Here is a 21,383-nt window from a genome sequence, read left to right on the forward strand (position 1 = left end):
AGGAGGAACCACTGCAACTCCCTCGAGTGGAGCTTTGCCCATGGGATGATGCCCATGCAAGATATCATCTTTCCCAGGAGTTTCGAGAGCTGTATCAAGGGCACTCTCCTGATCTTTTGAATTTGGTGAATTAGCTTGGATATGCTGATCAGTCGCTCCTGGGAAAGGTATACCCTGCACTGTGACGTGTCTATCACCGCGCCTAGGTGTTGCAGTCTCCTTGAGGGGATGAGGTGGCTCTTGTTTAAATTGACCGAGAATCCATGCCCCTGTAGGGTTCGGATTGTGGTCTGGAGATCTGCCCTTGCTTGTTCCTGAGATCTGGACTGAATCAAGATGTCGTCCAGATAAAACTGTACGCGAACCGGCATCAACCTGAGATGGGCCGCTATTACAGCTAGGATCTTGGTAAATACCCTTGGTGCTGAGGATAGTCCGAAGGGTAGGGCCCTGTATTGGTAATGCCGGCCCGCGTAGGTAAATCTGAGGAATTTCCGGTAGCTGGGATGGATGGGAATGTGTAGGTACGCCTCTGTGAGATCTATTGAGGATAATAGATCGTCTTCCCTGACGCTGGCTAGGATGGATTTCAAGGAGTGCATCTTGAACCTCCTGTACTTTATGAAATAATTCAGGCCCTTCAGGTCCAAAACTGCTCTCCACCCTCCTGATGTCTTTGGGATAACGAAGAGGATAGAATAAAATCCTCTTCCCTCCTCTTCCTTTGGTACCCTCTCTAGGGCTTGAATTGACAGGAGGTGAGCTATGGCCGAAGTTATCAGCCTCGTCTTGTGTACCTTTCTGGAGATGGGGCATCTGATGAACCGGTTTGGTGGGGGAGAACAAAAGTCTAAGGTCAGGCCATGCCTGATCGTTTCCAGGACCCAGGCGTTGGTGGTGGTCTGCTCCCAGACCTCGATGAAATTTCCTAACCGACCCCCGATGGGAGTGTCCTGTTTGGCGTCACTTGGTACGCTTAAAGGATCTGCCTCCCGCTCCCCTATATGGGCGTCTGGACTGGAACTGGCCTCTGGCTCCCGGGCTTTGGCGATCCTGGGTTCGATCCTGTCTCGGGTAGAAGGATCGTGAGCCTCTGGGCCAGTCCCAGGATTGCCCTGATCGAAAGGGTTGTCTCCATTCCCAGGGGCTTCTTGGGCGGAAGCCCTGTCTCCGGAAATCCTGACTGCCTCTCCTGTCTAACTTCTTTGATGGATGTACTAGGATTTTTTTCTTGTCTCTGCCTTCGCTGACATGTGGGTCCAGTATGGACCCAAATAGGGCTTCTCCACTGTATTTGGACGTCGAGAGACGCCATTTGGACCTCAGGTCTGTCTTCCAATTTTTGAGCCACAGTAGCCTACGCGAGGCCACTGTGGCCGCAATGGATCTTGCCGCATACTTTGTTGCGTACAGTGAAGCGTCAGACACGAATTGAGAGGCCGCGAGGAGCTTGGCCAATGTTTGATGTACTCTGACCTGGTCTGGAGGCACCGTGCCTTGCAGTTCCCTCAGCCACATGATACAGGCCCTCGCGAAGAATGATGATGAAGTGGCTGCTCTAGCCGCCCAGGCTGCAGCCATGTGGGAACGCCGGAGGGAGTGTTCAAATTTCTTCTCCTCAGGTTTCAAGACCTCCGCCATGTCTCCTGGAATCGCGGAGGTAGAAAATAATGAGATCAAGGGGTTATCTACAGTAGGAACCTCTAACATGTTCGAGAAGGAGGGAGATAGGTTGAAAAGCTTTCTCTCCGCGCTATTAGGTGCCGGTGGGCTTGCAAGTGAGGACCATTGTTCCTCCAGCGTGGTCATAAAGACCTCCGGACATGGAATGTACTTATCCTGTGGAACCTTTTTGGCAAATAGAGGATTGGCCTCCCTGCTTGTGGAGGGCTTCTCATCCTGTACTGATGTTAGACTGACCGTGGAAACTGCCTTTATCAGGAGTGATTTTAGGAGCGCTGGGTTAAAGAGGCCAGAGTTCGTCGCCTGCTCAGGTGCGGTCTCCTCATCCTCCGAGAGGGGCATGTCTGACATCCATTGGACTCTACAGCCATCCTGCTGGAGAAGCCTCCGAGCACTCGAAGAAGTGCCGGGAGACACAGGAGCACCAACGTGTGGACTGGGAGACTGCACACACACCCCAGAATATCCAGAGAGGAGGGTGTCACCCGATAAGAGATCCGCATCTGAAACACCCTTGGCGAGAGTGTTGAATTACCTGCCATATTTGGGAGAGGAAAGGGCAACTTCTCCAGCCCTACCATCTGTAACAACTCGATCGCTCCGTTCAGCAACACCAACTCAAATATGCCAACGGAGGGTGTGGAGTGAACCCAATGAAGATACGCATGGGAGGAACTCCGGGAGTGGAGGGGAGAGAGTAATGAAGACTGATACTCCTGACTGCCATATAGAAAACACCCAGGGCGAGCTGATTAAAACTAGGACGGAACACACCAAGATCGGAGATAAAGAAAGGAGACGCCTGGGGGCAACAACTACCAGATCGTACTCCAAAAGGGGAGGAACGACCTCATTAGCATGTTTGGAGGATAAGACCCGCCCACCCCACCTTGCAATGCCGATCTGCCCGTATCAACAGACAGCACGGAAGAGCTCTCAAAACAATACCGCGGAAGGAAGGAGCAAGGAGGAAACGAGGGGTGTGGCAGTAATTAACTCGAACAACATCTGCGGAGATCATGACTGGGGAAAACATAAAGAAAACAAGAGACAGTGCGATGCGACGGGGAAATTAGAACGGAGTGGGGAAAGGGGAGGGGAGAGGAGTACAGCTAAACAAAGTAGGGGTGGCAATAAAGCAAAAAAGGAGAGGGGGATGTCCCATCAAACCCCGAATTTGGCAAAGAGAAAACACCCAATGACAGCTACACAAGTAAAAAACGCAAGAAAGCAATCATTGCCAATAAGAAACCGGCAACTGAGAAACAGCCTATTGCATCAGGCCCAATGACAAGATCTAGGAGCCGAGTGCAGACTCTGACCAATCTATAAAAGAGGACTCTCCCACTGACCGGCATTTTGAGCCCTGATGATGTCAGCAGTCGCTGAGGAAAGCTAGGCGTTTTATTAATTATTAATTTTTATGGTGATTTTATTGATATTGTATTAAATTTTATTAAATTTTACTAAAATTTTTAAATACTCCCTGGTGCTCACGTTATATATATATATATATATATATATATATATATATATATATATATATATATATGTAGGTCTTTGGTTGTTCGGGTTTTCTCCCGCGTAAAATTGGAAGTGTCTTGGCGACGTTTCGACGAAGTCCCATTCGTCATATTCAGGCTGGTGTTTTCAGCTTCGTGCTTCGAGCAGCAATGTGTGGTCTTAGCTGTTTCTTCCTTTTAACTGCCAGTGGGGGTATGAACTGATTGGGTGGGAGCTTGGCTGTGTTCTGATTGGGTGGAGGTGTGTTCTGAATGGTTAGGGGCTTGGCTGTGCTCTGATTGGCTGGGGGAGTGTTCGTTTGGTTGTGCTCAGGTTAGTCTGAGTTGCAGAGGGGTTTAAGATTTTGGGGTTATGGAGTCGTTTGTCAATAAGGGCGGGTTTCCAAATGGCTGGTAGGCGGGAGGTATCATCTCGCTTGTTCATGCTGTGTGGGCGTTTTTCTATCTCGATGGCTTCTCTGATTATTCTGTTATTAAAATGTTCACTTTTGGCAATGGTTCTGGTATTATTAAAGTCAATTTCGTGTCCTGTGGCTTTAAGGTGTTGGACCAGGGAAGATGTTGGTTCCTCTTTTTTGACTGAGTTCTTATGTTCTTCAATGCGTGCACTTATTCCATAGACGTGCAGACGTCTATGGAACCCGTTTGAATCACCTTGTTAGAAACGGTCTCTCAGCCCTGAAGATGTTGGGGAGTTTTCCCAACGAAAGCTTGGCAACCTTTTAATATAGTAAAATACTTTAATTAAAGTATTTTAACTTTAAACTCTCCTGGTGAACGCGCTTTATTCATTCCATTTATAATTATGCCCGGGAGTCGCATTTTCACCATCATTATTGAATTTTATGATCGAGCAGTACTGCTCACAGCCAGAAAATGGGAGAAATTGACAAGACGCATCTCAGCAGCTTACCGCAGAATAGCGTTCCTACACACCTGCGCTCGAGAGGACCTCCCACCCAAGATGTTAAGAAGGAAACCTGGTATTGATACAAATGAATGCATACAAGCCCTCCATCGGTTTCAACGCCAGACGGTTAAAGCCCTTATTAACGACCAGCACAGACGTGTAGAAAATTTAAAAAAATGGGCTCTTGAACTTCAAAAACATTGTAACTCGACTTTATTAGAACACCACTTCCAAGCACTGAGTCATCACATCCAAATGGTAGCTAGAAAAACGAACCAAGAAACAACAGCACACCTCCAACGTAAGATGACTGCCATACGTAAGTCCCAATATAGTAATTTTACCAATAGAGTGGTTTGTAACCTCTCTTCCAAACCTCTGACCAACTCACAACTCACCCTACTGCAACGTGATACTAATCATAACCTTATGGATGCATACCCTTTAGATTTTATATCTGCACTGGAGCCTGCTATGCATCATATGGGGACAGATGAAGACACCAGAAATTCCATTAGACAACAGATCACAGGGCTACTTACTAACCACAGGTACCATCACACTCTATCTAGAGAAGAAACTGGGGCTCTTACACAACTTAAAAGAGATGATACTATTGTCATACTTCCTGCAGACAAAGGTAGGGTGACTGTTATTATGGATAGAACACTATATACAGCTAAAGCACTTGAACTCTTGAATGATAAGTTGGCCTATAGACTAATTAAAAAAGACCCCTCAATAACGCTCAAAAATAAAATCAACAAACTGCTAGACAACTTTAAGCGTTGTAAGAAGATCGGAGATGACACCCTAAAGAGGATACGTCCCTGTGACACGGCCCTTGCCCGTTTTTACGGTCTACCAAAGATCCACAAAGAAGGTACCCCCCTTCGCCCATTGTATCATTTAGGGGCACCCCCATCTCAGGACTAGCTAAATGGCTTAGTACCCGCATCAACCACCTCGTAGATGGCAGTAACACCAGGGTCAGATCTGCAGAAGAATTTTTAACTAGAATTAAGACCCTTAGGGTGGAGGATGATGAGATGATGGTGTCGTTCGACGTCACCTCTCTCTTCACCTCCATTCCCCAGGACTTAGCCATCTCTGTCCTGAAAGAACGTTGGACATCTATGAATGAAAGTCATCACCAAGATTCCCTTCAGACGGAAGACCTCGTGAAATTGATAGAAATATGTCTCCAGACTTATTTCACATTCCAAGGTACCATCTATGAACAAATAAAAGGAACCCCGATGGGCTCCCCCATCTCCAGTATTATAGCTGAGGTAGTCCTTCAACAGCTTGAACATAAGGCTAAGACTTTATACCAACCCAAATTTTGGGTTCGATACGTGGACGATACATTTGCCATTGTCAAAAGACAACATGTAACTACATTTATGGGAATATTAAATTCCATCTATTCTGACATAAAGTTTACTGTAGAGGAAGAAAGACACAATTCTCTTGCCTTCTTAGATGTTTCCATCCACCGTCAACCAGATGGATACCTACATACGAAGGTATTCCGTAAACCAACCCACACGGATAGAATCCTCCATTACCAGAGTAATCATCCTGTTTCCCATAAAATCAGCTGCATAAAAACGTTATTTAAACGCGTTGACTCCCACTGCAGCACGGATGAATATAAGAAAGAAGAGAGGAGACACCTCTTTCGTACGTGCATATATAACGGTTATCCATTAAAATTTATCAAACGACATTGTACAACTTTCCAGCACCAGACCACCCAACGAAGAAGGGATTCCCCCCTACAAAAACACGCATCTCCCTCCCATACATAAGTAACATCTCAGAGGCCACAGCCAGACTACTAGCACCCCATGGTATAGAAGTAGCTCACAAACCTAACCACACCCTACGATCAAAAATTATGCGTCCAAAGGACCCCCTACCTACCATGGAGAAATCTGCTATTGTTTATAAGATCAACTGCAAAAACTGCGAAGGCAACTATGTGGGAGAAACAGCCAAACGCTTGAAAACTCGCCTCCACGAACACAAACTGGCCATAAAACGAGGCGAACCACACTCACAACTTTGGATGCATATGGCACAACAAGGCCATCAGTTTGACTTCAATAACACCCTTATCATAGCCAGTGATGCCACGAAGGGAGGTCGGCTGCTAAAAGAAGCCTGGTTCTCGAATAACAACTCAATCAATCGTCACATGGACTTGCACCCAGCACAACAAGCGCTACGAAAATGGAACTCAAACCATCATCCTTTATATCACAAACCTTACAATCAACATCCACAACATTCTAAACCAGGAGCTATACCTCCTCCCTACCAGAAACAATCTGATATAGACTACCCAGAAACCCCCCAACAATATCAAGGGGAAACCACACCCCCTTTAATTGGAGAAAACAACAATAATGACCTTGGAGCGCTTAAGAAATTTGAGGATAGAACCCCTAAATTTAGCACTACCCATAATAATAATAAAGGTGGATATCCCATACAGAGAGGGGAGAAAAAACATGTGATGACGACCCGTTCGCTTGATAAAAGGGAAAGTAACATGAGCGGGGAATCTGCCCAAATACCAACAGACTTTTGCTCACAGAAATGGGGGGGATTTAACCTGAATATTGACCTACGAGTGAAGATGAGCATGGGGGACACCATGATGGAGGAGGATGATTCAAACACTGAAAAATACCACATCCAGTTGATGCTTGTACATGCGAGCGAAGATAAATACGGGAGCACGCAGCAGAGGAAAGATGTTAAATTGCAACCGATGAAGCCCCACCTCCATGGTAGGATACACAATGACATCAAACTAAATCCCCCCACTGCAACGAGAGCCAGTACTGCTGGGAGAGGGCGGAACATAACTTTAACAATACCCCCTGAGGTCGACGGAAATGTGAACAAAAGTGCTCGAGAGAACGACAGAAGAAATCTTTACTCCGATTCTCCCCCCCCACCTATCAGCTGTTCAGTAGGGAATGCTAGCACAGTCTAGGAACCACGTGCAGACGTCTATGGAACCCGTTTGAATCACCTTGTTAGAAACGGTCTCTCAGCCCTGAAGATGTTGGGGAGTTTTCCCAACGAAAGCTTGGCAACCTTTTAATATAGTAAAATACTTTAATTAAAGTATTTTAACTTTAAACTCTCCTGGTCAACGCACTTTATTCATTCCATTTATAATTATGCCCGGGAGTCGCATTTTCACCATCATTATTGAATATATATATATATATATATATATATATATATATATATATATATATATATACATATATATATGTTTTCTGAGGTTTTCGCGGGTATTTGTATATAGGTCTTTGGTTGTTCGGGTTTTCTCCCGCGTAAAATTGGAAGTGTCTTGGCAACGTTTCGACGAAGTCACATTCGTCATCTTCAGGCTGGTGCTTTTAGCTTCTTGCTTTGAGCAGCAATGTATGGTCTTAGCTGTTTCTTCCTTTTAACTGCCAGTTGGGGTATGAACTGATTGGGTGGGAGCTTGGCTGTGTTCTGATTGGGTGGAGGTGTGTTCTGAATGGTTAGGGGCTTGGCTGTGCAAACCTAATCCAAAAAGAAACCCCCACTAAAATCCAAGACAAAGAACAAGAAAACGGCAAAGCCCTCCTCCCATACATAAAAGGCACCACAGACAGAATCAGTAAGATCCTCCATAAACACAACATCAAAACAGCATTCTGCACAAACAGAAAAATATCCACCATCCTTAGAAACCCCAAAGATAAAATTGAATTAGAAAATCAAGGAGTATACGAAATCCCATGCACCACTTGTCCCACCACATACATCGGACAAACCAACAGAAGAATAAGTGCACGCATTGAAGAACATAAGAACTCAGTCAAAAAAGAGGAACCAACATCTTCCCTGGTCCAACACCTTAAAGCCACAGGACATGAAATTGACTTTAAAAATACCAGAACCATTGCCAAAAGTGAACATTTTAATAACAGAATAATCAGAGAAGCCATCGAGATAGAAAAACGCCCACACAGCATGAACAAGCGAGATGATACCTCCCGCCTACCAGCCATTTGGAAACCCGCCCTTATTGACAAACGACTCCCTAACCCCAAAATCTTAAACCCCTCTGCAACTCAGACTAACCTGAGCACAACCAAACAGAACACTCCCCCAGCCAATCAGAGCACAGCCAAGCCCCTAACCATTCAGAACACACCTCCACCCAATCAGAACACAGCCAAGCTCCCACCCAATCAGTTCATACCCCCACTGGCAGTTAAAAGGAAGAAACAGCTAAGACCACACATTGCTGCTCAAAGCAAGAAGCTAAAAACACCAGCCTGAAGATGACGAATGTGACTTCGTCGAAACGTTGCCAAGACACTTCCAATTTTACGCGGGAGAAAACCCGAACAACCAAAGACCTATATACAAATACCCGCGAAAACCTCAGAAAACAAATATCGAACCTCCACGGGGAGGAAATCCACCATCTGACCAGGACCTATGAAAAACTTGAAGTCCAAAGAGCTTCCATTTTATGTGACCTCGCATTCCTACGCAACTGCTGAGATCAAAATCTAATCCCCACGTTTCCAACTGAAATTCCACTCCAACTCTGCAGCCACCAAACGGATCCTGAAAAGAACAGAATTGGCCCTAATCAGAAATGAACTTCACACAAAAAGATTCCTCCTAGACCGAATTAACAAAGATCTCCTCACACTCCACCTCAAACTCAGCAACAAGATCCACCCCGCACTTTGGGACAAATCCAAACAACTCGCCGTCTGGAGAGCCGAAACACAGACCACCCTCAAGACAGTTACACACACCAACAAACTCCGAAGACTACAAGAACGCCAGAAACAAACCCCCCCTCCCTCACAGCCACACATGAAACAGTGCATAACATCTCAGATAGGATCCTCACCAAAGCCGAAACCAATGTCCTTTCCAAAGGATTCAACTTTGCAGTCGCTCCCAAACACATCCCCACTGAAACCATTATATGTGGAGTTGAAACCAGCCTGACCAAAATCAACCCCGACGACGCTAACAGAATCAGACTCGAAATCACCAACATCCTCTGCACCAGCAAGCCACCCAAAAGCAACTTACCCAAAGAGGAACAGACAGCACTACGTAACCTGAAAGAAGACACCAGCATAATAATCCTACCAGCAGACAAGGGCAACGCCACGGTGGTTATGAACACATCTGACTACCAAACCAAATTAACCAACCTACTCCAAGACTCCACATACAAACCCCTAAATACAGATCCCACCACCTACCTGGAAAAAACCACCAGATCCAAAATAAAAGCCTCCCCCATTAGCGAAGAGATCCAGCAAAGAATCATTCCCAGAGAGAAATCATCCAGATGCCCCAAACTCTATGGTCTCCCCAAGATACACAAAGAAGGAACCCCACTCAGACCTATAGTCAGCTCCATAGGCTCACCTCTACAAAACCTAGCCAAATTTCTCGCCAAACAACTACAGCCCTATGCAGAATCCATCACCTCACACGTAAAAAACTCATTCCAGTTTATAGAGATCATAAAGAAACAAAACTTACAGCCCAGCGACCTACTAGTGAGCTTCGATGTCATATCCCTCTTCACCCAAGTGCCTATCAAAGAAGCCTTGACAGCTATTCAAAACAAATATAACCCCCCCAAACACATCTTAGATCTGACCAACCACTGCCTATCCAACACATACTTCATCTATAATGGACAAAAATACAAACAAACAGAAGGAGCACCCATGGGATCACCCCTCTCACCTGTCATTGCCAACCTCTACATGGAACACTTTGAAACCCAAGCTCTAGAAAAATCGGATCACAAACCCAAACTCTGGCTCAGATACGTAGACGACACCTTCATAATCTGGCCACATGGGAAAGAAAAACTGGACAACTTCCTCACACACCTCAACAGCCTACACCCCAAAATACAGTTCACCATGGAAACAGAAGCTAACAACCAACTTCCCTTCCTGGATGTCTTAGTCTACAAGAAATCCAATGGCTCCCTAGGACACACCATCTACCAGAAGAAAACACACACAAACCGCTATCTGCACGCTCTCTCACACCACCACCCAGCACAGATCAACTCTGTAGCCAAGACACTCATCTCCAGAACAAAACGCTTAGCTGACGAACAACACCTAAAACCCGAACTACACACTCTCACCAATGTACTAACATCCAATGGATTCCATAGAAATAAGATTACAAACCTAATCCAAAAAGAAACCCCCACTAAAATCCAAGACAAAGAACAAGAAAACGGCAAAGCCCTCCTCCCATACATAAAAGGCACCACAGACAGAATCAGTAAGATCCTCCATAAACACAACATCAAAACAGCATTCTGCACAAACAGAAAAATATCCACCATCCTTAGAAACCCCAAAGATAAAATTGAATTAGAAAATCAAGGAGTATACGAAATCCCATGCACCACTTGTCCCACCACATACATCGGACAAACCAACAGAAGAATAAGTGCACGCATTGAAGAACATAAGAACTCAGTCAAAAAAGAGGAACCAACATCTTCCCTGGTCCAACACCTTAAAGCCACAGGACATGAAATTGACTTTAAAAATACCAGAACCATTGCCAAAGTGAACATTTTAATAACAGAATAATCAGAGAAGCCATCGAGATAGAAAAACGCCCACACAGCATGAACAAGCGAGATGATACCTCCCGCCTACCAGCCATTTGGAAACCTGCCCTTATTGACAAACGACTCCCTAACCCCAAAATCTTAAACCCCTCTGCAACTCAGACTAACCTGAGCACAACCAAACAGAACACTCCCCCAGCCAATCAGAGCACAGCCAAGCCCCTAACCATTCAGAACACACCTCCACCCAATCAGAACACAGCCAAGCTCCCACCCAATCAGTTCATACCCCCACTGGCAGTTAAAAGGAAGAAACAGCTAAGACCACACATTGCTGCTCAAAGCAAGAAGCTAAAAGCACCAGCCTGAAGATGACGAATGTGACTTCGTCGAAACGTTGCCAAGACACTTCCAATTTTACGCGGGAGAAAACCCGAACAACCAAAGACATATATATATATAAAACTAAAACTCTCCTGTTTGTCTGCTTATAATCTTCAATTGGGCAAAATAGGGCATCACAGGGCCACCTCAAATGGGCTAACTTAAAGAATGTGTCCAAAATCCAGGACCCATTATTCCCATTGGATTGAAATTTTGAAGATCTACACCATTTATATTGGCAAAGTTGTGGTCACTGCAGCACTGCTAGTCATCCATGGTCGCAGATCATAATTTCCACTGTTTCCTGCTTTCCAGTCAATGGGAAAGTCAGTAGGAAGTCGAAAATTGCTCCCACTGCCACAGCTTTTTTGCTAGACAACCTAATTTACCTAGTTTGATGCCAAGTTAGTGTACTTTAGTTCCTAATTCAGTATGCAACTAATATTTTAAGAAACACCTATAGTATACCATGTCTCTGCAGCAGTTGGCGCAGCAGTTAGAGTGCAGTACTGCAGTCCATTTTAGCTGTGTTCAGCAGGTCAGCGGTTCAAATCTCACCGGCTCAAGGTTGACTCAGCCTTCCATCCTTCCGGGGTAGGTAAAATGAGGACCCAGATTGTTGGGGGCAATGTAAATATAAATATATATATATATATATATATATATATATATATATATATATACACACACACACACACACACACACACACACACACACACACATACATTGCTTACTGGTGTACACCGCTTAGAGAGTGCTTGCACTTAAAGCGGTATATAAGTCTCATAAATAAATAAATAAATAAATAATGTAAATTGAGTTATAGTTTTTTTATTTGTCATCTAGGCTTTAAATTAGCACTCTTTTAAATAAGCCCACAACATTTCATGCAGTTCAAAACAAAATGTACAAAATTTCACACTGTTCAAAACAAGATATACAGTATTTTAGTTAGAGTATTTTAGCAGGCCAAGATGAAGCATTGGGCAGAATCAAGATAAATGCTGGACTTTTTTAAGTTAACCTGATTAAACATGATTGCTTCTGACATATTAATTTACACTTTATCACACCGTAAGACAACTGTTAAATATAAGTATACCAGAACCGAAGCTGTTATTCAAGCACTTCAAAAGGATGAAAGAGAGCTTGTCATCCAATCTGAAAGCAGAAAGAATGGATACTAGTTACAAATGACAAGTCCAAAGGAAGCCAATTCTATCATCTGGAAGCAATCCAAAAAACCCTTTCCATCTATCAGGAGTCTACAGTTGGGAAAATTTTCAAGGTGGGAACGAGAAAAAGAGCATTTTAGAGCTCATTCCAACAGGCTGCTCCTTTCCTGTTACCAGCAACTGCCTTACGAGACAAGGAAAAGCAACCTCAAAGGCTGCTCCAACCACACAATTCACATCTCTCTCCCACACAACTATCTACCATGCTATGTTCTGGGGGAAGGTTTTTGATCATTTATAAATATACAGGCACTTTTTTTCTGCCTAATCTTCTGTAATATTTCTTCTGTATAAATATGCTTTAATTTTTTCTTTAATCAGGTAAAACTTTGTTCTGCCAAAATATAATAATGGATGAGTGACTTTGGAGCAGTCCTTCTCTCTCAGCCCAACAAACATTACAAAGCTATTGTGGGGGGAAATGGAGAAGTACACTTTGTACAATGCCTTGAGTGTCTAGAAGAAAATGAAATAAAAATGTAATAAACTTTAGAAACAAAAAATGAGGAAAATAAAACACTTATTGCAAATACATATTCACAATAAATAAAAACATTTACTGCAAAATGAAGACCATAAGAGGTTCAATCAACTGCTTCTTCCATAGTTTTCCTATCAAAATCTGATAGGAACCATCAGAACTGAAACCAACTATGAAAGAAAACATACATAGCTATTAACAATGTATATTTATTGCAGGGACACTGTGGTTAAAATTGGTTTCTATATTAGTTTAAGGGCTGAAAGTAACTATTCACTTAACTAAATTTACCACAAATCTGTTATCTTATTACAAGGACATGAGAATTTATAGTAGCTTATTGTATCTGTATTTATTGATTTTAACAGTGCATTGCTGACTAAATAGAAATAGCAAAGAAAAATAGCAAGGATTTGTAAATTAAATAATTTTGTAATTTAAAACTTAACAGTCTTGTTAACTATGCATATCCGTAACTATGCATAATGAAAAGCATATAAATCTGTACTGCAAGAAACTGATTACTGCAAATTCTAAAAAAGAAGGAATTGTATTTCTTCAGATGCCAATTACTTACCTCTTTTTCCCAAGCCAAGCTACTTAAAACTTTTTAACTGTTTCTGATACAATCACAAGTATAGAAAACATGTTGTAATTGAAATGTAAAAGCCCATGATAAAAGCAGTTGCTTTATTAAGTGAACTTACTGAGCACAAAGTAATATGCAGTCTTTTGAACTTTCCAAAATTGTCAGATAAAATAATAAAAAGGAGGAAAGCCAGCAAATGTTGAAAGTATATAATCTGCATTTCATATGTTGTGTTCCCAATCTACTATATATTACCCTAGAAGCTAGTCAACCGAACTACAAATCACAATATCTTTTAGTACAAATCGAAACATATTAGTTTTAGGTTCAATATATTATAGAAATACAGAAAATTGATCAAGCAATTAGCTAATAAGAGACATGATCTACATACATAATCCTGAAATGTATTTGCAATTTTCCAACACCCACTGAATTACAGCCCTGACTACTTCCTCCCCTACTGTAAACATTAGCAAACTATTTCCCACTCCCTCAATGAATTCTAATTAGAAGTATAAATTATGTACATGATGCCATTATTATAATAGGAAAGTTAATTCCCAGCTTTTAATGAACACTTATTCTCAGTCTTCAAAATTAATAAAATATATGGATGGGTTGGCTAAGAATTCTGAATTTATTTAGAAGTGTGAAGTGTGAGATTGGCGAAACTGGCTGAGATTTTTTCAAATTTAGGAAAGAAACGGGATTACTCAGTTATTCTTACACTGCAATTTCTGTTACTGCAAACTTGAAGAAAGGCACTGACGTCTGAATTGTTTCAAATGGTTCGCAACTTCAATAAGATAGCGAGCTAAGCACTCTTTTGCATATCGGTTGTTTCCTCTCCACAACAATTCCTAGTATGCAATCTTCTTTCTCCCTCCTTTATCTCCCCAAAGACTGTTTCCAACAACGGGGCTTAACCCACTTAAACGACGATGCTTCCAAGGCCGCACCTCTGCACCGAGTTTGGACTCTCGGTATTCCTCCGCGCAGCTCGTAGTACAAACTTATTAGGCGCCGCGGAAGAAATTGGCATTTTATGTCCCGGAAGCTTGAACTTTCACGGAATTTGGAATTTGAGGAAGGCCCGCCCAAATCCACCAGAAGTAGGCCGCTCCGGTTAGGCCGCGCAGTGAAAATAATGTATTTCAAATGTGCGTGGCCACCTGCACGCCAGCCGCTCTAAAGGCACGGGCACCGCTACATAAATGAAAAGAAGAGCCGCCTGGTGCGGGGTCCTCGGAAGGAAAAAAAATCGGTTGAAGTCTTTTCTCACCCAGCTTCGTGCCGAGGAGGCCTGTGGTTTTCTCCTCACGCCCAGAAATATAAGCCGTTCCGAGGCCTGGCCTCACTCCCCTTAGGTTTTGTCCCCAGCGCTCTCTTCAGCTCTTGCTCCTCGGGATTACCCCCGCTGTTCCTTCCAGGGCCGCCGGACGCTCGAAGTTTCCTGCCTGAGTCAAACCGGGGAACAGTGCAAGGAAACACCCTTCCTACCTCTCCAGCTCCTCCCCCGTCCCGACCAAAACCCTCAGCCATCCCTTTCGGAAGCAGTCAGTCCGCCCAACGAACTATCTGCGGCTCCTCCTTCAAGCGAGGGAATCCCTTCTGATCTTCACGCCTGCTTGTAGTAGGAGAGAATGGAACTTCCAAGGCTTCTTCTCACGGAGAAAAAAAAAGTTACTTTCTAAATACCGAACCGTGCAAATACTGTCACCTGTGATGTCATGAAGTAAATTGCCACTTTGGAGTCTTTATTGAGAGAAAACAGGAGCCAAATAGGCCAAGTTGGCATGTCCTGTTTAACTGAAGGGTTCTGGAACAAAGGGAAATTGTTTAGTCTAATTGTTGCTTTCTTACTTTTTGTAATCAGCTTTTGCACCAAAGAAATTTCACGCAAGCTTGGGAACCGTACATGGATGTGATATACTGAAGGAGGGAATAAGGGAATGTACAGGAATGATTGATGTCTTTCTTATGATGTAATGGCTCTGTTGTCTGATTTTCATTGGCTAACAAAGTTTATAAAGCAATGCTACCAACTTTCTAATGTGGCACTTCTGGATGTAACTCTGCCAGCGTTCCAGATTATTGGCCACCCAGTTGCTTCATTTGATCAAATAAAGTGCTGCTTGATCAAGAAGTCTCCGCTTGGGTTATCTGATTAGATTGATATGGTATCTCAAGTTCAAGTAAGGAACTGGGACCTTACATTTCATTAAAACTCCCTGTGAATGAGTTCTTTTGTAACACAACTTTCAGGCATGACATCCAGGAAAATTGGTGTGGCCAAAAGATAAGGTCAAGAGCGCTCCCAGACCCTTCGTTTCTGGTGACTTTTAAATTGGCCAGCCCAGCAGACCTGAGTTTGTCTGAACCCTGAATGTTTTAAGGAGACTTCCATCTCGTCCCAGTGAAGGTAGGAGGAGACAAGAACACAGGATAAACTTGGTAAGTAGAAACAAACATTCTGGAATTAGAGGGAGGTGGGGAGCTGTTTGCATGAATGAAAGAATGAGAGAGAAATTCCTGTTAGAGATCTGCTCCAACAGGGACAGGGAGAGTGCTTGTTGAGTTTCGGGCTGTTATCTGGCAAGTCTGTCCTAGAAAAAGAGGGGCCTAGCTAGCCTCGATCTTGATAAAAAGACCGAGAAACCCTTTAGGGCAAGACAGGAGAAAAACAGGTTAAACAATGGGGAAATAGGCAAGGAAAAGGAGAAGCTGTGTTTCCAGTGGGCTGCGTTCTAGACCATTTGAAAGCACTGAAATTGTGGCAGTAAAAATAATCTTCAAGAAAGCAACATTGCAAAAATTTTGGCTAGCTTATTTTTTAAAAAAAAACACAAATCTATCCACAGTAGAAGAGAAAGAAAAATTCAAAGAAGAGTAAGGTTCCCCCCCCCCCAATCTGGTTCTTTGAACGGACAATTTTTTTCCCGTTAGACAGTGGGCACCATCTACTGTCCTTAGAAACCAGAAGAGAGGAGGCTTCTCTCTATAGTTTTCTCCTTTGAATTTGATGGGGAAAAATTGGAAACAACCATAAATGGTCCCCTCCCTTTTTGGAAAAAGATTAAAAGGGAGGCTGCTCTAGCCTCAAAATCCAAATTGATGAGTTTTAAATATTTGACCATCCAAAAAATTAAATTTGGGCTTGGAATGGTGAGAAAAATAAGAGATGGTTCAGGGCCCAAAATCACATTTTGACTGGAATCACATCTTGATTTTTCTCACTTCTTGGAGGACAAGCAACAGGCCTAGAAATGTTGTCTTAATGGTATCTTTATATGTGTGTGTGTTGTTTTGTGTTATTTCTAAAACTTGGAAAAGGGTCAAAAAGGCATTATTTAAAAATAAATGATTTGCCTGGAAAAAGTGTGAAAATGAAATATCTGAATGTGAAAATGTTTATGCAAGTAGTTTGAATGGAAGTGAATGTGTGAATATGCTGATGTGCAAATGTATGTGTATGTGTGAGTGTGTGATACCTGAAAGGCAGGAATTTAATTGCCTGCAATGTGAGATTGCTGGAAGAAACTGGGAATCATGAAAACTGTGTGACTGTTAAGGAAAAAAACCCCTGGAGGTTGGGAGAGGGAGGGTGTGTATATGTATATATATGTGCGTTCTGATTGGTTAGGGGCGTGGCTGTGCTCTGATTGGCTGGGGAGTTGGCTGTGCTCTGATTGGCTGGGGGGTTGGCTGTGCTCTGATTGGTTGGGGGAGTGTTCTGTTTGGTTGTGCTTAGTGTGAGTTGCAGGGGGTTTAAGATTTTGGGCTGCCTTGCTATTTTTTGGCTTCGCGTTCGTGGTTGTGCCTCATCTTCATGGAGGGTGTCAGTTTGCTTCATGTATGAATTGGAGGGGTTTAAAGTGGCTAATGATGCAGCTGTGGTCTGGCTTCTGGTTTGTGGTCGTGCCTCATCATCGGTGTGGCTTTGGGTTTGTTTTTTGCGTGGAGGTGTGGTGGTGACATCCTGTGTGGTTTTTGTGAGTGTGGGTCTGGTATCATTTTTTTGTGTTAGGGAGTTGTTTGTCAATAAGGGCGGGTTTCCAAATGGCTGGTAGGCGGGAGGTATCATCTCGCTTGTTCATGCTGTGTGGGCGTTTTTCTATCTCGATGGCTTCTCTGATTATTCTGTTATTAAAATGTTCACTTTAGGCAATGGTTCTGGTATTTTTAAAGTCAATTTCATGTCCTGTGGCTTTAAGGTGTTGGACCAGGGAAGATGTTGGTTCCTCTTTTTTGACTGAGTTCTTATGTTCTTCAATGCGTGCACTGATTCTTCTGTTGGTTTGTCCGATGTATGTGTTGGGACAAGCAGTGCATGGGCTTTCATATACTCCTTGATTTTCTAAGTCAATTTTATCTTTGGGGTTTCTAAGGATGGTGGATATTTTTCTGTTTGTGCAGAATGCTGTTTTGATGTTGTGTTTATGGAGGATCTTACTGATTCTGTCTGTGGTGCCCTTTATGTATGGGAGGAGGGCTTTGCCGTTTTCTTGTTCTTTGTCTTGGATTTTAGTGGGGGTTTCTTTTTGGATTAGGTTTGTAATCTTATTTCTTTGGAATCCATTGGATGTTAGTACATTGGTGAGAGTGTGTAGTTCGGTTTTTAGGTGTTGTTTGTCAGCTAAGCGGGAGCATTGAATTCCCTGCCGTATTTGGGAGGGGAAAGAGTAGTCTCTCCAACCCCACTGCCTGTAACAACTCGATCACCCCATTTAGAATGCGCCAACGGGAAGTGTGGAGTGGCCCCGATGAAGATGCACGGGGGAGGAGCACCAAGAGTAGAGGGGAGAGGGCAGTGAAGGCTGATGCTCCTGATTATTGTATAGAGAACATCCAGGGCAATTTAATCAAAACTAGGATGGAATGTATAAAGATCGGAGATAAAGAGAGGAGACGCCTGGGAGCAACAACTACCAGATCGTACTCAAGAAGGGGGGAAACAGCCTCATTAACATGTTTGGTGGATACGACCCGCCCACCCCACCTCGCAATGCCGTTCTGCCTGTAGCAACAGGCAACACGGAAGAACTCTCAAGACGGCAACGTGCAAGCAAGGTGTAAAGAGGAAACAGGGGGTGTGACAGTAATTAAGTTGAATAACACCTGCGGAGACCATGATTGCGGGAGGGGGAAACACAAAGAAAATAAGAGACAGTGCATTGCAACGGAGCAATCAAAATGGAGTGGGGGAGGCGGCAATGGAGGTGTACAACTAAACAAAGTGGGTGTGGCAACAAAGCAAAAAAAGAGGGAAGACATTCCACCAAACTCCGAATTTGGCAAAGAGAAAACATCCGATGACATTTACACAAGCAAGAAATGCAGGAAAGCAATTATTGCTAATAAGAAACCGGCAACCGGAAAACAGCCTATTCCATCAGGCCCAATGACAAGATCTAGGAGCCGGGTGCAGACCCTGGCCAATCTATAAAGAGGGACTCTCCTACTGACCGGCATTTTGAGCCCTGATGATGTCAGCAGTTGCTGACGAAAGCTAGGCGTTTTATTAGTTTTATTGTAATTTTATTGACATTTTACTAAATTTTATTAAAATTTTTAGTATTCCTTGGTGCTCACATTTACTAGTTTGGTTTTATATGCAAGTAGTTTGAATGGAAGTGAATATGTGAATATGCTGATGTTCAAATGTGTGTGTATGTGTGTGTGTGCGATACCTGAAAGGCAGGAATTTAATTGCCTGCAATGTGAGATTGCTGGAAGAAACTGGGAATCATGAAAACTGTGTGACTGTTAAGGAAACCCACCCCCGGAGGTTGGGAGAGGGAGGGTGTGTATATGTGAATTCCCCACCCCAGGTTGTGGAAGAAACAGTAAATTGCAGATTTTGTTGTTGTTGTTGTGGACTAAGTAAGTAAAAAGGTGTTTGCATGAGAATCTGAAGAGGGAAAATTATTTTGTTGAAAGAATGCTGCAAAAGAAATTCAAAAGGGGCTGAGATTCCTGTGCATTTAAAAAAAAAAAATTGTTCAGTCTTCTTCATTACTGGTTTGCTACATTTTTTTTTCTTTGCTTTGGAAGAGAGAGACGGAAAAAGGGAAAAGGAGGAGGCTTGGGGTTGATCATTTTAAAACTTTTTTCTCTGTTTAACTCTGGCCTGGAAGGCAGAGGGAAAGGAGAAAGAGGGGTGAAGTCTGAGATTGTAGTGTTTTTGTTTTTGTTTTTGGCTTCTATTCTAACTTTGCTCAGGGACAAAGAACCAAGATAACTTGTTTAGCATGGCTTCTCCTTGTCGCAAATCTATCATTTGGTTTGCCTGCTGCAGTTTGTGTTCAAAAGCTTAGAAATGCAGAATCTGTAACATCCCGTTCCCCCAACTCCCCTTTCTTTGCTGAAGTTTTAGTTCTGTTCAAAGTTTTTGGGCTGGTTGCCAACGATTGTGTGTATGCAAAACTAAAGCCATGTAACTGACCTAACCTGATAACGTAACCAACGACAACAGAGCTTTCCTTTCTGTTAAAGCTAAATGTATTATAAAAGGAAGAACCTTAGGAAAATTATTCTGAATCATTTTGCTTAAATTTGTAAATGTTTTCAAAAAATTTGATGCTCTAATTTCAGTCTTTGCATACACACACACACACACATATATTTCTAAAATTTGGATTGCTAGCAAAGAATTAAAGGAGAACTGGAATAGCTATTTCGAACTTTTTAGTTCTTATCAGCCAGACATACCTTTTCTGAGATTGGAACTTGGGCTGTCTGCATGTTAAGCAGCTGTGTTTAACCTCTAGGCCAAGGCTCTTTCTCACTTTGCCAGCTGTATCAGGGAGGGAAGAGACAGGGGAGGAGAATTATCTTGAGTGCTATTTGATACACCCTGTCGACCCAAATATGGGAGAAAGAAATCTTTTACCTTGTATCAGGTCAAACTAGAGCCATCCACAGGCATGTCAGTCACAACTGCGACATCATATATATTTCAAAAATTTGGATTGCTAGTAAAGAATTAAAGGAGAACTGTCTCTTCCCTCCCTGATACAGCTGGCAAAGTGAGAAAGAGCCTGTGGCTGGTGCTTTCAGCTTCGTGCTTCGAGGAGCAATGTGTGGTCTTAGCTGTTTCTTCCTTTTAACTGCCAGTGGGGGTATGAACTGATTGGGTGGGAGCTTGGCTGTGTTCTGATTGGGTGGAGGTGTGTTCTGATTGGTTAGGGCGTGGCTGTGCTCTGATTGGCTGGGGGATTGGCTGTGCTCTGATTGGCTGGGGGAGTGTTCTGTTTGGTTGTGCTCAGATTAGTCTGAGTTGCAGAGAAGCCATCGAGATAGAAAAACGCCCACACAGCATGAACAAGCGAGATGATACCTCCCGCCTACCAGCCATTTGGAAACCCGCCCTTATTGACAAACGACTCCCTAACACAAAAAATGATACCAGACCCACACTCACAAAAACCACACAGGATGGTTTTTAATTTAATTTATTTTTATTAAAATTTTTAGTATTCCCTGGTGCTCACATTTACTTGTTTGGTTTTAAATATGGATATACCCAGGGATCATATTTTTAGTGTAATTGTTTATATATATTGCGAAGTCGTGTCTGACGCATCGCGACCCCATGGACAACGTTCCTCCAGGTCTTCCTGTCCTCTACCATCTTCTGGAGTCCATTTAAATTCACATCTACTGCTTCAGTGACTCCATCCAGCCATCTCATTCTCTGTCGTCCCCTTCTTCTATTGTCCTCAATCTTTCCCAGCATTAGGCCCTTCTCCAGTGATTCCTTCCTTCTCATTAGGTGGCCAAAGTATTTGAGTTTCAACTTCAGGATCCATTATGTATGTGTATATGTATATGTGTATGTGTATATAAAGAAAAACACCACCTCTTGTTGTGGTGTTCAGTTTTGGAGATTAATTTGGTTCTCCAAAACTGAACACCACAACAAGAGA

The 21,383-nt window shown here is 43.0% G+C and overlaps 1 protein-coding gene across 5 annotated transcripts in view; it reads right to left on the reverse strand.

Annotated features, from left to right (window-relative positions):
- The window catches only part of CYFIP1 (cytoplasmic FMR1 interacting protein 1), a 123,605-nt gene extending 108,214 nt beyond the window's left edge, over positions 1-15,391 (reverse strand). Inside the window, exons 1-2 of one of the 5 annotated variants that reach the window (XM_039319618.1) lie at positions 14,738-15,388; positions 12,250-12,308 (exon numbers count right to left, since the gene is read on the reverse strand). The gene's annotated coding sequence lies outside the window, so the exon portion shown is untranslated. The other 4 variants (XM_039319617.1, XM_039319621.1, XM_039319622.1 and 1 more) reach the window with 4 other exon arrangements.
- Between the last annotated feature and the right edge of the window lie 5,992 nt (positions 15,392-21,383).

This window comes from Crotalus tigris, unplaced genomic scaffold (genome assembly GCF_016545835.1).
Source record: "Crotalus tigris isolate CLP2741 ecotype Arizona unplaced genomic scaffold, ASM1654583v1 scf7180000023606.2106662, whole genome shotgun sequence".
NCBI lineage: Eukaryota > Metazoa > Chordata > Lepidosauria > Squamata > Viperidae > Crotalus > Crotalus tigris.